The sequence below is a fragment of the Siphateles boraxobius genome, unplaced genomic scaffold (assembly GCF_051911475.1).
Source record: "Siphateles boraxobius isolate OS27281-9 unplaced genomic scaffold, OSU_SipBor_1 46, whole genome shotgun sequence".
Taxonomy (NCBI): Eukaryota; Metazoa; Chordata; class Actinopteri; order Cypriniformes; family Leuciscidae; genus Siphateles; species Siphateles boraxobius.
In genome coordinates, this window is record NW_027509097.1 from 10,235,438 (window position 1) to 10,253,762 (window position 18,325).

An 18,325-nucleotide genomic window follows, 5' to 3' on the forward strand; every position below is an offset into this window, starting at 1 on the left:
TCAAGACATGAAAGTACGCGTCCTTCAGGTCGATCATTGCAAACCAATCTCGGGGACTGATGCATTCGAAAATGCGTTTCTGCATGAGCATTTTGAACGGTAGCTTGTGGAGGCTCCGATTCAAAACTCGCAGGTCCAAGATTGGTCGTAATCCACCACCTTTCTTAGGTACAATGAAGTAGGGACTGTAGTACCCTGACCTCATATCGGCTGGAGGGACCAGCTCTATCATGTTCTTCGCCAGTAGGACTGCAATACCCGCACGCAAGACATGGGCATCGTCTGCTCTCACTGTAGTGGAGTGGATGGCCCGAAACTTGGGGGGACGCCGGGCGAACTGAATCGCATAGCCGAGCCTGATGGTTCGAATGAGCCAGTGAGATGCACTGGGGAGCACAAACCAGTTTCTCAGAGACCGTACAAGCGGGACCAAAGGGACGGTAGGCGTACCCGGAGTGGGGCAGTGAGGTGGAACACAGGGACGCGGCTCGGGAGGCTCTCTCTGGAAGGCGGCCTGTAGCAGTGTCTGAGTGTGCTGTGCAGCACGTACCTGGTTCCACGGGGCAAGAGGTGGTGGAGGCGGCTCGTTGGCATTCTCGGACCGCACTCTGCTGCTCACTGGCGATAGAAGAGGCGGATGAGAGTGGTGAGGGTTCTCTTCCCCCACTGCTCTCCGTGCCCTCTTCGGACCCAGAGATAAAGGAAACTGCTCTTTTATTGAAAATTTGGTACCGCTGGTTGAGAGGCCAGCGGTGGAACACAAACAAAACGAAACAGAGGATTTTCCAGAAGGCCCTCTTCCGGGGGAGGGAACGATGCAGTCATCGTCTCCTGGAGAGCAGTCCCTTCCATCTCTGGGTCGCCCGTCCTAGGGCCGCTTGCTTCTGGCTTTGCCGCCCTTTTTGGCGGTTCTTGGCGGTTCACCCTTCTGACTCGGTGAATAGTGACGATTCTCTCTGCCAATCAGCGGTCTGCAATGTTTCACGTCACATTTTAGTTTCGCCTCAGCTCGCCTCAGCCCTCTTAGAACCTCGCCGGAGGTGATACGAAAAAAGTACCCGCAAGCAGGTACAGGTACAACTTTTACACAGTGGAAAACCAAACAAAGGCGAGTCGAGTCGAGTCGAGCTGGTAGCCTACTGTGTAGTGGAAAAGCGCCATAAGCTCATCTAAATATTCATGAGCATACCATAAAAGGGAGAAAACCGCTTGTTTCATTCTGGGGCTATTTCTCAGGGTTTCATTAGGGGGTATAAAAGAGCCACCGGGGCATTTTCAGCCCAACCGATGTTACATACCCTATTTGGAGACCTTAAGGAACAGTGTGAAATACCCTTTAAAATCATTCTATCACCCCTTTAATTAATTGCGGTGTCATTGCTGATGTTCATCAAATTTACAACAAATGTGACCCAGTGGGGTCTCATCAGCAGGATTTTTTTTAAATGAAGCTGCTGTGGCGAGCAGGACGAGGCCAAGGGCCGTGAGAGAATGGCCGCGAGGCCGGTGGCGTGATCACTGATGAGCGCCACCTGCGCGACGCACCAGTCTCGTATCTCTCATGGAGGAGCGGAAGCATAAAAGGAGGAGCGACAACAGTGGAGAACGAGAGAGGCCAGGCCTGGACTTGTGTTGTGTTTGTTTTGTTATATGCTGTACTTTTACTTTCATTTTTATTTTGTTATTAATTTGTTTAAATGTTCACCGGTTCCTGCCTCCTTCTTCTCATAACATCTGAACTGTGTTACAGCTGCATACCAAATTCAATGGAAAGGTGGGACGCTTGGGAAGACTGTGGTTGAGGTGCTCAGTATTCATTAACTAGCTGAGGTCATCTGGTCACTCTTCATTTCAGGGATTCTGTCAGCACACAAGCACATAAATCATTCAATCAGTCTCTTACAATTTCATTAGTTATCCATGATGGTGATGGAAGCTGGCACTGTGTAATCCACCCCCACACATGCATTTTCCAAAATATACAGACACAAACTGCCCAGTGTACCAGACATCTAAAAAAGATGAGAGACATTTGACAGTGAGATATAAAATGTAAAAAAGTAAAATAAATAAATATTATTACAATAAAATCATCATTTATTATAATACATTACAAAGGGACATATGATGAGCTTTCTGAATTATGTGCATGTGAACTATCTTACTGTCAAGAGGATTAAAATATGATGTGGCAAACTTGAAAGCATCATTAAGCAGTTTATATTCCATAGAGAATTTACATCCATAGAGCTATTTTATACAGTCACAGTGATGTTTTGAGTTCTGGGCCTTTTCCCCATGGTAAGACTACATGTTTTTTGTTTTGTTTGTTTCTTTGTTTGTTTCTATGCTGATGCCCTCTAAAAACTTATTTGAAGAATGATTTTTCTCTTCTTGCAATTTTTTTCTTATTATTTTGAGCTACAGCTTTTTATAATTATAAAGGCTACAGCTAAGTTTAAAAGTTTGATATAAACATAATGTTGTTTTGCTCATCTGAAATTGCCATGAGTAGTAACTCTTCTAATGGTTTAAGACATGTTTAATGTGATTTAGGTCTCTCCCGAAACAGAGTAGCTAATTCTTGTTAATGTAATGTAAGATTAATGTAAAGTAACCAAGGCAATGAGCTAAAGAAATCTGTGAAAAATGTTGGTAACACTTTATTTTGAATGTCCACTTTAGACATTCTACTAAACTTTGCAATCACTTGTCAATTAACTCTCACTAGCTGACTGTTAGGTTAAGACGGGCATACACTGCAATTTCTGTGCAATTACAACATGGTTACCTACTCACACTGTACAAGTAGATCTCATGCGAGATGTAAAGCCAAAGCTCGCGTTTTATGTGCTCACACTACATGGTCCAAACATCGAGCTGTGACTTGACTGCTCACACTATACGTGTGAAAAATGCGCAATAAACCCCCGTGCCGGGTTGCACCAATAGACCATGATATTGTGTATCCAGAGATATTGTCATAACAAGCATCAGCTATCAATATCAAGAGGATTTAGCATTTCCAATTTATGTATTAAATTATGAATAGTATTATTGTATTATTATTATTAGGAAAGGCCTACTTTTATTATTAAAATGATAGGCTATTATAATTAATTTGCCACACAATAATTTCATAGCAGATTACCGCATAACCAACATGCTTCCAGGATAATACAAGATTACATAGAAGTTTACTCCTCCTCATTGAAAATTGTCTAAAAACATTTTGGTTGATTACAATTAATTATAGGCCTATAATTAAAATTATTAACAGTCTATAATATGTCTGAACACTGCAATAATAAGTCATCAATGAAAATTAAAAACAGCTTTATTTCAAAAACAGTTTGTTTAACATGAACATTGTTTAACAAATTAATAAAAGAGGCACGGTGTAACATTGAAGGTGGTGGCTTGGAAGACGTGGTTTATCCATTTTACAACACGAACTGGAGGTAAGCAACAGTAATTTGTAGCTTGTTTGATAGCTAGGCCTACAGTACAGAACTCAAAGATCTCCCTCTTTTCGTTTTCTTTCTTGCTTTATTAAGGATGGAATGGTTAAACGTCTGTTTTTGTGCATGCACAGTGAGGGGAAAAACACTGAGTTTAGGGCAATTGGTTCGTAGCTCTGCTTTAACTGTGCGATATAGTCACGAGGAGTGACCAAACTAAATTTCTGACATGCCAGAAATTCATTTGACCATCCAGTTGCCGTTCATTTTTGGGTGAACTATCCCTTTAAGGTTATAGCGCGCAATGACTATATTGACAGAAATGGGAGATTGATAAACATACTGAAACAATAAAAACATTCAACATTTAAAATATTTAAAAAATCCGATTCCGATTATTCCTTTGGCAAAGCAGCGTGCAGCTCTTCATTAAGATCTCATGACTGACTGTGATTATACAGGCGATCGCCTCGTTCAGATAATATTGCACAATTAAAATAAAAAATAACACACGTAGTATCATGTAAGTCTAAATAAACTGTTTTAAAGATTGACGTTTATTATAAGGTTCAAATAAGTTTAATTTCTTGTCCAACTTCGCCTGGCCATTATTTTCTGACAGCCACGCGTGGAGACTGGGCGGGGATTTATATGACGTCCACCTGTATGCAGACACAATGCCTGGATTGCGTTTACATTACACTGAGATCTGATCACAATGCGTCCTCGACTACCTCCGAACCTGGACACGCTGATCGGGTAACATTCCGATCAGAAGTGCGTTTACACTTGTCTTTTCAATGTGTATGTGGTGGACAACATCCGAATACAAGGTCGCATGTTAATGCCAAGTGTAAACGCAGCCCCTGTTGTCTGTGTTTGTCCTGTCATTTTCTGCAGCTTGTGATCTGGGCTATCAGTGCTGATTCTGTGCAGCTGCGCACAGATTACAAATTGATTTCCCACACCTGTTGCTTGTTCCATTTTCCTTTATATTCTCTGCTGTGTCTGCCCCTGCTTGTCAGTAGATTGTTTTAGGTGTTGTCTCGTGTGGTGCTGTACGGTTGTGTTTCTTGTCTTACCTTGTTTACCACTGTGCCCAGGACGCTTAGACGAGGAGTTACAGCTGATCGTCTCCTGGCTGTTCAATCTCTCGTCTCGTTCCCGGTCCAAGGTGTACGCTGCTTTTGAGGTGGTCTTCTCCGACTGTGTGTCCAGTAAGCCTTACGGACAGCTCTGGAGATCGCTTATTTCACCTTAACTTTTGAGCACTTTTGTCACTAACTTTGGAGGTTGTATTCCCTAGGTTCTTAGAAACTCTGTTCACCTTACCTCTGTGTCTGAGTCTGTTAAGATCCCCCTTGACAGTTTCCCCCTTTACACTGCACGAACACTGCAAGACGATCGACAGAGCTGAAAATCGGCCCGACTTTCAGCTCTGAAAAAAAATTTGTTCAGAAAAAAATTTTGTTTAAACAGTGAGTCAAAAATTTATTTGGACGCTTAGACCACAATTAAAATGTTTTCATGTCATTGTGTTATATAACGTTTATTTTCAAGCAAAACATTCCACTACATGGTCTGAGCTAGGAATTCTCGGACTTCTGACTGTATTTTGCTCTGGGCCCCTTGCCTTTTAAAAAAATAAACTGTAAATATAGACATGGCTTGGTATTTATTGCACATGTTTTGAAATGTGCTTAATTTTGTGTTGTGTCTCATATTTTAGGTTTTTAAGGGACACTTTTACTTTCATGGACCACCTACTTTAGTTTCATTCAGATTTCTGAGATCTTCCACTGCAAAACTGAACACAAGAATAATAAATTTCAGTTAAGAAGGCATGCTTTGTTAAAGTGTGTTAGCCAGACAGATTAATTTCCCTCATTTTTATTCCTATTGAAACTATATAATAACTTATAATAATGAGCTCATTTACCATGCGTCCTTGGAGGGGGCTAAAATGTCTGTTCCCCGCTAAGTGATCTGACAACGGACAGATTAGGAATGTGCACCTGGTAAATCACTTTGTTTCACATTGTGTTGTTAGCAAGCTCAGAACACAGATATAGAGGCAGAGGTAGATCTCATGTTCAATATGCACCATTCACATTGGGAACTGCACAAGCACATGGCTAAATATTTAATTTTTAATGTTTTACTGAATTATTGTTGGGGTTGTCATCAGTGGCAGAAAGCTAAAGTGGCAGTTTTTCATTTGCACACAGCTTAGGTGCTCCATTTGCTTTTCTGCAGCTCTCTATTTATTCTAGTGAAATTGCAAACAAAATGGAAACACATGTTGTGAACGTTGCAGTTTTGTATTGAAAATGGTCAAATATTGTTCTACAGACCTCATAACCTGATCATCATCACACAATAATAAAAAAAAGGTATTTTTTATTCATGCAACATTTATTCAAGAGAGAAGCAACTGTCCCCAATCAATGCTCATGATAATCTATTAAGGCTATGCCAGTAGACCATTTTAGATTTAACAAATTATAACTAAGATGAGTTCAGAAAAGTCAGAGCATTGTTTTTTTTTGATGGTCCACTTTAGACATTCAACTAACTAAAAGTAACATGTTAACTAACTCTCATTAGAGTATAGTAGACTGTCTGCTAATATCTGCTTACACTTTATTTTGATGTTCCCCAACAGACTTTGACAACTAACTTTGCAACTACATGTCAACTTATTCTACTTACCCGAACCCTAACCCAACAGTCTACTAACAGTGTACTACAGTCCACTAATACTCTAGTTGAACTGTAGTTGACAAGTTCGTTATACAAGTATAACCCTTTATGTCATAATACATAATAAAAAGTACTTTTAAGCAACACTTAAAAGCAATAACTAAATTACATTTAAAACCAAATGTAACTGTATTCAACAATAATCAAACAGGAATACATGGTATGTATATGCATATTTATGACATATATATTGTACATCGTGACATAAACATGCCAAGAAAATAGAATACCTCATCTTCATGTAACAGAAAGAAAAAGGGATCTCAAGCAAAATAATAGTGTCAATTACTGAATACATACTCTGGTTATATAGATATATGTAGATGCAAATTCAGTGCATTTACAGAAAAAATTAAATTCAAACTTATTTGTATGCAGGCTTCTTTTCTTATTTCTCTTATTTAGTCACTCTGCACCTACTGCAATTATTTGGGTGGCTGGCCATAACTGATGCTCCAAACCATTTATGTGCATTTCACAGGTATCTTAATTGGAAAAAGATAGCTTGAAATTTGAAATGTAAAGCTTCCACACAGGTTCCTCAGAGATTAGACTACTAACCACAAAGCCTTTGCTTCTAAGAAAATGAAATGACTAAATTCATATCACTGTCAGTGTTGGCTCATTATTAAATTTAAAATCAAAATAGTTTATAATAAATACCTTACCTGGAAACATCTAATGGGCATTTCTTCAAAAATTCACACAGTATGATATAATTACATTAGCTTTTGGACTACTTAATATGATGCACATTTCAGACCCATTATAAAGATTCATTGTTAGCTAAAATGTTACATTCAATCTTCAGTAGAATTTAGTTAAGTATTTAATTAGAATTTACTCTATATTGATCTATGTAATTGTTTGTTATAAAGACTTTAAATGGATCAACTAAAGTTTGTCTAGAATGAATTTTAAAAAGTCTGGCAATCTGAATACATAAAAAAATTTAATAACCCACTAATTAGGTTCTTTGTTAACATGATTCTTAGCCATACATGTTTTCAATTTAAATTAGCTGTGCAAAAATGAAACTTTAATACAAAGTTGGCACTTATGGTTCTTCAGATTGACACAATAGTTAATTAAAGTATTGCTAATATTACTGTAATTCACATCAGTGGATAAAACAGCAATATTTCCATTGTGCTGTCCATTGGCAGGCTCGCCAAGCTTCTCATGACAACATCTGTTGAAACATCTGACTCATTAAGTCTCTTGTGAAATCTGAATGGCAGTTCATTGCAACAATAACATTTAAAAAAGAAAAGCTTTTAATTCAGTTCTGCCATTTCAAGGCACAATATCTTTTGTACTCTCTGATCTAATAAAAACAAGAATGACAGCAAACTACTGATCCAGGATTACCGAATTATACTTAATTTTGTGCCAAGGCCTATATAATAATATTACTGCCTTAATTAAACAGCTCTTTTTAATTATGCTAATATAAAATGAGCAATAGTTACCAAAAAATTAGGTGAAGTTTCGAGTACTGCTGCTGTTTACTGAACATATTTATTGAGTGCATGTAAGGTACATTGCTCAGCAAGCATCATTTTATCTTGTAAAGAGAAGCTCTGCAATTGCACATAGACTAAGCAGTGACAAATGTGAACCCCCCAAAAAAAAAACATTATCACCACATCACAATAGCAAAACAAAGACACATAGAGAAAATATACTGTAGAACAGCATTCCAGCTTTGCATTTGAACGGCCTCTGGTTGTTTGTATTTGCACACTAAATGCTCTCCCAAAAACATGTCCATTTGAAAGTTTATATTAGAAATAAATTAACTTGCTATACACAGTCGAACATTTTTGCTGTTTTAGTCATTTGGAACCAACTCCTTCTCCCCTGAGGAACAAAATTCAGCCATGGAACTATGAATTCTCATACTCCATTAAAGGTTTCTCCCTCTGATTTACACACATGTTTTTTGTTTTGTTTTCATTTTGCAATAGGTGCGAATTTTATATATATATTTCACATACATTTTTCACATAATACATATTTGTGTACTTCACCTGGTCTGTGATTGCCATTAGCTTTTTTGTTAACAAAGATGTATGCAAAATTTAAATAACATAGCTATAATATTTACAAGTAATCTGCCCCTAGAAATTTTACATAAAATACAACACGGACATTAAGTATATGGTAACACTTTACAATAATTTGTGAACATTAGTGCATAGGTATCATGAAATAACAATGACATTGTTAATAGGTGAATGTAAATTTTTATGTATAATACCACATTTTAACATTTTATTTTCAACATAATGACACACTGTATATCACTCTGCTCATCCTGTAACATGTCTCAGTAATCGGTTGTAGTGAAAATGACCCAAGTAGTTTTGTGAAAATATCGATATTTCGATCAGGGATGCCAATTTACATAAATTCCCAAAATCAATTGTTGTTTAAATTATAAAGTAGATACTTGGCTTTACAGTGAATATGGAATATGCTGTAACTTAAGTGCTTTTAAATTTGCTGACATATTAAAAGTGCTCTATTTTCATAGTGTGAAAAAAAATCATGAAAATGTGATCTGTAAAATCATTGTGTATACCTGATAGATTTGTGTCATATATTGTTGAAAAGTTCACCACTAGCAGAATACAACAAGCTTATTTGTTTCTATTAGAGACCAAACTATACCAAGCCGCAGTGGACACAAGATGCGTTTGTGCCACGTTTTTGTTTGTCACTTAACAAAACTTTAGTAAACCATAAGTAGATCACATATCTTTATTTAGAGCAGGTGGTCTCAAATGAGTCCAAACACAACATAAGACAATGCGTAGATCACGGACTGACATGACATGCTGCTTGGCTAAAGCTATAGGACTTCCAGGATTCGATCATGTCACGATCATGACGCTGTGTTTTCCAACGTCATTTGAAAGTTCAACCAATGGAAACTGGCACTGAATTCGGAACCACATAGTAGTAAACTACTTGTACTACGATTGCTGTGGCAGACATAGTAAGAGTAGTATGCTAGTATGCTGTTTTGAATTCAGCAATGCGGTTTTATGGCGGTTTTCCCGGTAGTATCGGAAATGGTAAAATGGAATCATAAAATCGAATATCAATATAGTTATTGTATCAAAGTTAGAAATTCCAGTATTGTGACAACAATACCTTCGAGGACCTCAGTTCTAATATTACAGTAATAATTATGCAATGTTTGTTTTGTTGCTAGACTGATTGTTTTGTACACTGTAGCTTTTTTCTTAGCTGAAGCTTTACGATAATTCCAACTCAAATCAAAAGTTCATGTCCATGTTGTGAATACACATGAATTAAAAGTGAACAATAGTACTTTTAAAATTAAATTAGCATTAACCTAGATTATTAATTGCTTTAAAATGTTTGTTATTATTTTATGATAGTTAATTTATACTTAATGCAGTTTAATAAATATCATTAAGGAATTAAACCTTATTGTAACGTGTTACCAAGTATATTTAAACTCTCTGTACAAAAACAAAACAGGCATTCCACAGATTCAACGTACCAAAGCAACATACAAACTTTGGGCAGTACTTTCCTGTTTATCTTTTGTGTAATACAAATAGAGAGTCCAACAATAATAAGCGCCATTGTGCATTAAGATATAATTAAGAAATATATATATATATATATATTTAATTATATTCACTGTGTGAATATAATTAAGATTATTAAGAAATAATCTATTCTTTTGGAGTCAGGAAAATAAAGTTGCCAAGTTGGTGAGTTTCACTCTGCAATGCTCATATTGTGCGCATTGTGTGTATCATATACACTTTGTGTATAGGCCTTCAAAATGGATGGGTTCTGACTTGTCAGAATGGGCAGTATAAATGTCCAACTCATTAGAAGTCAAAGCCAGGCATCCTTTGCATTGTAGTTTGGAGGAACACCTCTCACATCAGTCTGAGGTCAATGCAAACCCTCCAGTCTTGTCGGCCTCAAGAGAACAGGATGTAGGAGACAGAATCCTCAGTGATCAGAGAGAATCCATTTGACTGGCCAGATGAATAGAATAAAGTACTCTGAAAAAATAAAAGGGTGTGCAGAAGGGAAGGGTTCCATGACTGCATTGCCACGGCTGCAAAACAGTACCCTACAATGAAGATAATCAAACCATCAAAAGCAAATATAAGATAACAGGTTCATGTCAAACACAGACAAAATGATCAAATACAGCAAGAATATTTTCATAAATATGACAGAAACTGATTTTTGCATTTGCCTCTTTTTTTATGTAAGTCATGTTAGGAAAGATAATGATTACTACTGTTGCAGTTGTTTGAAGGAAATTATTCTCATCAAAGTGAGTCACTAGGGAGAGGTGGAGATGAAAGTTCTCACGTTTTTCTCTTGGTTATTGACCTGCTTTGAAATTTGATCCTTGATGACAACGTTTGACAGATGATCAAAAAAATAAATATATAAAAATAACCCAGTTCACAGTGATAATAGCCCAAAGTTTGAGAAAACTGATGAACTGGGAATTGTTTTTTTTCCCTCTTAAAAGTCATCCAGGATTGAAACAAATCAACAGGTGAGGTGGTGGCAACTCCAACCCCACATTGGCCTCTTAATGTTGGGATACTCCTTGTGCTGTGACTTGCTTTTCTTCTCTTGCCCACTCTGCTCTTCCTTTACTCTCCCTCTTCTGTTTGGAGGAGTGAGATACCAGCCGTCTTGGCTTGCTTTGTTCTAGTCTTGCCCCAGAAAGTCATCTTTCCCTGTAACGGCAGCAGAACAACCAGTTAAACTATGTGGAGCTGATTTGGCAGATAAACATGCTCGTAGTCTGTCGGTTCGTGCTAACCCAGACTGCTCTCCCATATGGTCAGGTTTTGAACAGAAGGGAGAAAGAACAAGAACAGTATGTGACTGTGCAAACTCTTTGCTCTGTGTGGAATTGATTAAGCAGTGCATGGGGGCCAAGACTCCTGCTTTATCTAGCTTACATTTTCCTATGACCTATTACGGTAGTGCTCAATTACTAGAATGCACAGCCTACAGGGTGTGATCCATAAAAATGGTGGTTTATAGATTCTGGCCTCTAATACATCAAAAAAGGTATCATTTGCTTCACTTTAAACTTGCTTCAGTATTATAGAGGTCTGGTTTTTCCCAATATGCAAACTGTTTGAGAACAATGGCATTGCAAACAACAAGAATTACTTGACATCTGAATTACAAAGAGCGATAAATCCCTTTTTTTATCCAATTATCCAGAGGCATTTAGATGATGTTCGTATTTGTGTGAGGTTTTCTCTGTTGCTAACCTTATAATGAAAGAAAGCTATGTTTCAATAAAAAAATCCAAATAGTTCTGAAAAATTACTGAAAAAGCATAATTATGAGAGTACTCCAGTTCTTTGGTGACCATATTGCCCCCTCGCTAGTCATAACCTACCATATTGAGTCCAGTCCCACAGCTTTGTTTGCATATAAACCTAAGAATAGTGTGGAATCAAACACCTTCGTGTCACGATTGCGGGCTTGTCCCCTTGCCCAGGAAGGTGCTGACACACAGCAGCTGGTGTTAGCTGTGTCTTGTCATGACATGAGTCAAAATCTTCCATAACCCTTGAAGCTATCAGAAGGTGAGATATAGGTCTGTGCTTTAAATAACACAGTAATAATAGAGCGATCTATTCAGCTGCTTCAAAGATTTGTTGACCTAGTGAACTGAGAACCGGTTGCACTGCTCACTCAAATACTTGACTGTGTTTAGTCTTGAAGGTCATTTCAGTAGTATATTATTTAACATTAAACTTCATTACATTCTCCCCATGAATCTACACTTGAATATTTAGTTTAACACTGCATAGCAAGTTTATATTTCAATTAATTTTACAGTATAGCATCATTTGAATTATGTAAATAGAAGATTGCATCCACATGTACCTAATTGTAACAGTTAGTTCCGGTCCTCAAATTTTATTGGCAGAATAAAGTGCTACTGGGTTTGCAGGTTCCTGACAGGCATTGACTCTTTCTCCATGCAGGTCACATCAATATAGACCTTAGACGTCAGGTTACCCGCCATATTGAATTTAACGTAGATGAAAACAAGACTGTGAGGGATAGATTTACAGTATTTACAATGGCAGGCACTGTAAAAAAGTTCATAGATCATGCAATTTTCTAGTAACTTGCAACTTTCAAAACTGTTTTATGGAGTTTTTGTGTACTGGAAGTTTTTTTTTATTTTCCCCTGAAAGATGTTTTGTCAGCTGAACAATCAGTATGTTGTTAAACAGCAGTACAATCCATTGAATGCACTGTAATTCTATACCTTATAGCCTAATTTTCATTTGTGTCAAAAATTAAAAATGGTGCTGCCTTAAAGATACTCGGTTACTAACGTAACCTCGGTTCTCTCTAGAGAGGGAACGAGTATTGCGTAAGTTTAGCTTACGCTACCGGAAAGATTCATCTTCTCGAGATACTGAAGCCAAAAAATTATCCTTAATTTTGTATACCTTGTCAACGCAGTGCAGCAGCTAGCAGACCTAGAGCAGGCCATCTCGCATGCTCATTGGCTGCCCTGCGGGCAACTGCTGCAGCCTACCAGTGAGCCCGGCGTGACGTCACGCCCAATGAAGGGCGCCCGCGCCTTTATAGCGTCACAGCCCGCCAGATAGGCGTGGCTTAGCGTATAAAATAGGGGCTGTAGGCTGAATTCACTGGTTTTTCGACGACTGAAGCGAAGTCGCTCGTGGCGCGAGCACGGCCGGTTACGCAATACTCGTTCCCTCTCTAGAGGTAACCGAGGTTACGTTAGTAACCGAGTATCGTTCTCTTACGAGAGGTTCTCTCGTATTGCGTAAGTTTAGCTTACGCTACGGGAACACTTTGTCAACGCCGTGCGCGCCAAGCATCCACATGAGACCCCGAGCTTGAGGGGAACCCCATAAGTGGAAAAAAAATAAGGTGGCCAGCCACGCGGGCCATCACTTGTACATAAACACACATAGGGAATACAGAGCAGCGCGCCGGTCTGTATAGTCATATGGCACATACCCTACTTAGTGCAGCTCAACCAGGAGAGCTGAGTAATGAAAGTGATCTGAGCAGGAGATCTGGGCAGAATACACCTCTTTTTCAGACTGACAACAGTTTAGCCTGCAAGGCAGGAACTTCTAGGTTATAAAACCTGACAAAGTTAGACGGGGAGCTCCAGCCCGCCGCTACACATATGTCATGGATAGAAATTCCACTGGACCATGCCCACGACGAGGCCACGCCTCTCGTGGAATGAGCCCTGATGCCCAGAGGGCATTGCAGACCTTTTGACGCGTAAGCTGCCGCTATAGCGTCCACTATCCATCTGGACAGGCTCTATTTCGAGGAGGCGAGCCCCTTGGCACGCCCACCAAACAAAACGAAAAGCTGTTCCAAACGCCTGAAGGAGGCGGAGCGCGTAATGTAAAATCTCAGCGCTCTGACAGGGCAGAGGAGATTCACATCACTTTCGCTGTCAGATGCTGGGAGAGCTGACAGCGAAATAACTTGCGCTCTGAATGGAGTGCCCATCACTTTAGGGACATAACCATGTCTAGGTCTGAGGATGACTTTAGAGTCATTTGGTCCGAACTCAGGACACGACGCGCTGACAGACAGCGCGTGCAGATCCCCTACACGTTTTACTGACGACAGTGCAGTCAGAAAAACGGTTTTTAGTGATAGATATTTCAACCCCACGGAGTCTAGTGGTTCAAATGGAAAAGCTTTCAGGGCCTCGAGGACCAATGAAAGATCCCACATGGGAACCGACGGCGGGCGCGGCGGATTCATCCTTCTAGCTCCTCTAAGGAAGCGGATGACCAACTCATGTCTTCCCAGTGACTGGCCGTGCGTCGATTCCGCGAACGCTGCCACGGCCGCCACGTATACTTTGAGCGTGGATGTGGACCTTCCCTTATCCAACAGCTCTTGTAGGAAGGTGAGCAGCTGCGCCACCCCGGAAGTCCGCGGGTCCAGACCTCTGTCGGTGCACCATCCAGAGAACACCGACCATTTAGACGCGTAGAGCCTTCTCGTGGAAGGGGCTCTAGACTGCGTGATCGTGTTCATCACTCCTTCTGGCAGGGCAACGAGTACCCGTTGATCAACCATGCATGCAGAGACCAGCGCTCTGGATGGGGATGCCAGATCGTGCCGCGAGCCTGAGAGAGGAGATCTGCCCTCACCGGAATCGGCCACGGAGCTGTATGTGACAGCCGTGCCAGTTCCGGGAACCAAGTCTGATTCTCCCAACGCGGGGCTATGAGGAGCACCGAGTGGCGCGTTTCCCTGATCCTCTTGATCACCTGTGGCAACAGAGAGACCGGAGGGAAAGCATATAGCGGGAGGCTGGGCCAAACCTGGGCCAGCGCGTCCTCGTCCTTCGAGAAGAACGTCGGGCATTGAGCGTTGTCTTTTGACGCAAACAGGTCGACTTCCGCTCTGCCGAATAGGCGCCACAGTTTCTGGACCATTTGGGGGTGCAGGGACCATCCCCCTGGGGGAACATTGTCCCTGGACAGTTTGTCTGGGCCGTCGTTCAAATGGCCAGGCACATGCGCCGCCCTCAGCGAGCGCAGGTTCATCTGTGACCAAATAAGGAGGCGTTCCGTCAGATTGCAGAGATTTCTGGATCTGACACGCCCTGATGGTTTACATAGGATACCACAGATGTGTTGTCCGAGCGGACAAGAACATGCTGGTCCTGTATGAACGGGAGGAAGCACTTCAGCGCGTTCGCGACCGCTATCATTTCCAGACAGTTTATGTGAAAACCCTTCTCCTAGTCTGACCACTGGCCAAAGGCCGGTCTGCCCTCGAACAGCGCGCCCCAACCCGAGTTGGATGCGTCTGTCGAGATCACCTTCCGATAAAAGATGGTTCCCATCATTACTCCCTGCTGGTACCAGTCGGCCACTAACCAGGGCTGCAGAGCTGTTATGCAGGTCTGAGTCACTCTGATTTTCTGGCCGCCAGACACCCAGGCTCGGCGAGGCGCGCGAGCGTTCAACCAGCGTTGGAGCGGGCGCATGCGCAGTAGGCCCAGCTGGAGCACCGCTGCAGCTGATGCCATACAGCCCAACATCCTTTGAAATATTTTCAAAGGGAGAAAGCTGCCCTTCTGGAAAGATGCGGCTAGGTGGCGAACACGGCGCGCGCGCTGTGTCGATAAACGAGCCGTCATGATCACCGAGTCCAGTTCTGTTCATGTTCAGTTGACCGTGAGACCCAAGCTTTCCAGATGACTGAGAAGCACTGTTCTGTGAGATAGTAGTTCTGTGTCTGACTGTGCCAATATCAGCCAATCGTCCAGATAGTTCATTATGCGCAGCCCCTGACTTCTCAGGGGGCGAGCGCCGCGTCCATGCACTTTGTAAATGTACGGGGTGCCAGGGACAGGCCGAACGGCAGGACGGTGTATTGATATGCCTGACCGTCGAAGGCGAATCTCAAAAATTGCCTGTGACGGGGTACTATCTGAATCTGAAAATAGGCATCCTTCAGATCTAGAGAAATAAACCAGTCCCTCGGGCGAACGTGCGCGAGGATTTTCCTGGTCGTAACCATTTTGAACGGTCTTTTTGCAAGCACTTTGTTCAAATATCTCAGATCTAGGATAGGTCTGAAGGCTCCGTCCTTCTTGGGTACGAGAAAATATCGGCTGTAAAAGCCTGACTCGCTCAGAGAAGGCGGTACCTTTTCTATAGCCCCTTTGCTCAGCAGCTTTGCTATTTCTGCGTGAAGTAGGTGTGCTACTTCCGCATTCACTGTCGTCGCGGTCCGGGCTTGAAAGCGCGGGGGACGGCGAATGAATTGAAGTGTATAGCCCTGCTTTATTGTGCTCAACACCCATTCTGAAATCCCTGGGATAGTTTCCCACGCAGCTATGTGAGCCGCTAGGGGGCGAATGGCCTCCGGGTTCAGACCGCCGCCATTTGCGGGCTTGTGAAACTGAACCGGAGCCGAGAGCGTGGCGCGCGCGCTCTCGGTTCTGGGCAATGGCCGCTCGCTGACAGCCGAAACCGGCTGACTTATGTGAGATGTCCCGATCATAAGGGATGGGGAACATACTTTTACCACACTTTGACGCGCAAGCAGCGTTCTGGGCGGAAGAGCTCTCTGTAAGCGTGAGCGCGCGCACGCGGGCACGAGACTTACAACTGTATCTGACGCCTCGATCATAATAGATGGGGAGCGCTTTATTAACGCCCTGTGTTTTGTGATAACACTTAAACGCGCAGGCGGGGCCCGGGGGGAGGTTTGTGTTAGCAAGCGTGAGCGCTCTCTGGCGGGCACGAGACTTACGTTCATAACCTGCCTCTTTGATCGTGTAACAGAGCGGGCAGATAGTGGGCACAGACCTGTGGACACATTTCTTACATTCAACACTCGAGCGGCTTTTCTGCGCTTTATGAGAGTGTGCTCTGTGAGTGACACGGGATTTGGGGTGCTTATGTGTAGGGGTGAACACTGGGGCGTGGGCACATTCACTACACTTAAAACACTGACGGCGTGAGCCGGACCAGACATTATACTCTTTTTGAGATTTCTCTGGGTCGCCGTGAAAACGGCGTTTGTGTGCAGGCGAGAGGGTGAATAAACCGGCTCGTTGGCTGCTAGTTGAACCACTGCAGTAGCCTGTTCGAAGGGACTGACAGGGAAATTAACTTTGACGGCGGTCGGGCCGCAGCGGGACACGCGCGTCTTTACGCTCTCGCTGAGGGCTTTGCGTGCTCGGACTTCAGCCTGATTCTTTGCCGAGGCCCTCTGGGGGGCGGCGGTTTGTGACGGCTGTCTGAGCGCGATCTAGGGCGGCCGCCCTGACGTCGCTGCGAAGGCTGAGGCTGAGGCTGTGCTGGACGCTGGGTGCTGATTCGCACAGGAGGCTGGCTTTGTCTCTCGCGAGAGCGGCCTGTGGTGGAACTCGAGCGTCGCGGCAGGAAGAGGTTCATGGCCTGCGTGGTCTTTTGTACCACAGAGAAGCGGTCAACAATCCCGTTCACCGCTGGGCCGAAGAGACCAGTGGGGAAAAGCGGCGCGTTCAGAAAGGTGGCTCGCTCAGTCTCCCTCATATCCGCAAGCGTTAACCAGAGGTGCCTCTCCGTCACGGTCAACGCGGCCATGGCTCGTCCGATGGCTTGGGCTGCGGCTTTGGTGGCGCGGAGAGAGAGATCCGTCGCGCTTCTCAAATCCGTAACCGCAGCTGGGTCCCGGCCCTTCTCATCCCATTCATGGAGGAGGTCGGCTTGCAGGATCTGAAGCACAGCCATCGAGTGTAGAGCAGACGCGGCCTGGCCGGAGGTGGCATAAGCGCGGCCGACCAAGGCGGAAGTGGCTCTGCAGGCTTTAGACTGGAGGGCTGACCGTGACCGCCATCTCGCGGAGGGCGGGCAAAGGTGCGCTGCGACCGCCTCTTCCACAGGGGGAATCGCTGTGTACCCTTTCTCGGTGGCGCCGTCCACTCGGGAGAGCGACGCGGAGGCCTGTGACTGAAGTCTAGCAGAAAACGGTGTATTCCATGACTTCGTCAGCTCCGCATGAAGTTCCGGCAGGAATGGAGCGGGCCTAGTTTCTGAAACTGCGCGGCGGCGACTTTGAAGGAAGCAGCCGTCGAGCCTGTTCGGCGCGGGTTCCTTCGGCAGCGACCACTCGAGCCCGAGACGGTCAACAGCTTGCGTCAGCAGGCGCATAAGTTCCGCGTCAGCTCCAGCGCGGGTACGGGTGGATTCCTGGATTGACGAGGAGGCGGAGTGAAGCGACCATTCCTCGCTGTCTGATGCCAGGATAGAGCAGCAGTCTCTTGTGACGTGTCCCTCGGACTCATCCAAGCGACGGCAGTGAGGCTCGCAAGCGGCAGCTGCGCGTCGGTGAGGAGAGGTGGGGAAGGCGAGAGCGAGGCTCCAGGGAGGTTCTCCGGCGAGCGCGTCGCTGTGGCCACAGGTTCCGGCTGTCTCAGGGAACGGCGCTTCTTTCTGCGCGGTCCCACAGGGGGCGGAGTGACTGCTGTGGTGTGGAAAGCTTCGAGTCGAGCCCGCAGGGTCGACAGCGGAAGCTCCTCACAGAGCTCG

At 43.3% G+C, this 18,325-nt stretch overlaps 1 protein-coding gene across 1 annotated transcript in view; it reads right to left on the minus strand.

Moving 5' to 3' along the window:
- Nucleotides 1–9,939: 9,939 nt before the first annotated feature.
- uts2r (urotensin 2 receptor) overlaps nt 9,940–18,325 on the minus strand; it is a 63,727-nt gene continuing 55,341 nt past the window's right edge. Inside the window, exon 3 of the mRNA XM_077201260.1 lies at nt 9,940–10,981. The gene's annotated coding sequence lies outside the window, so the exon portion shown is untranslated. The remainder of the gene's footprint in view (nt 10,982–18,325) is intronic.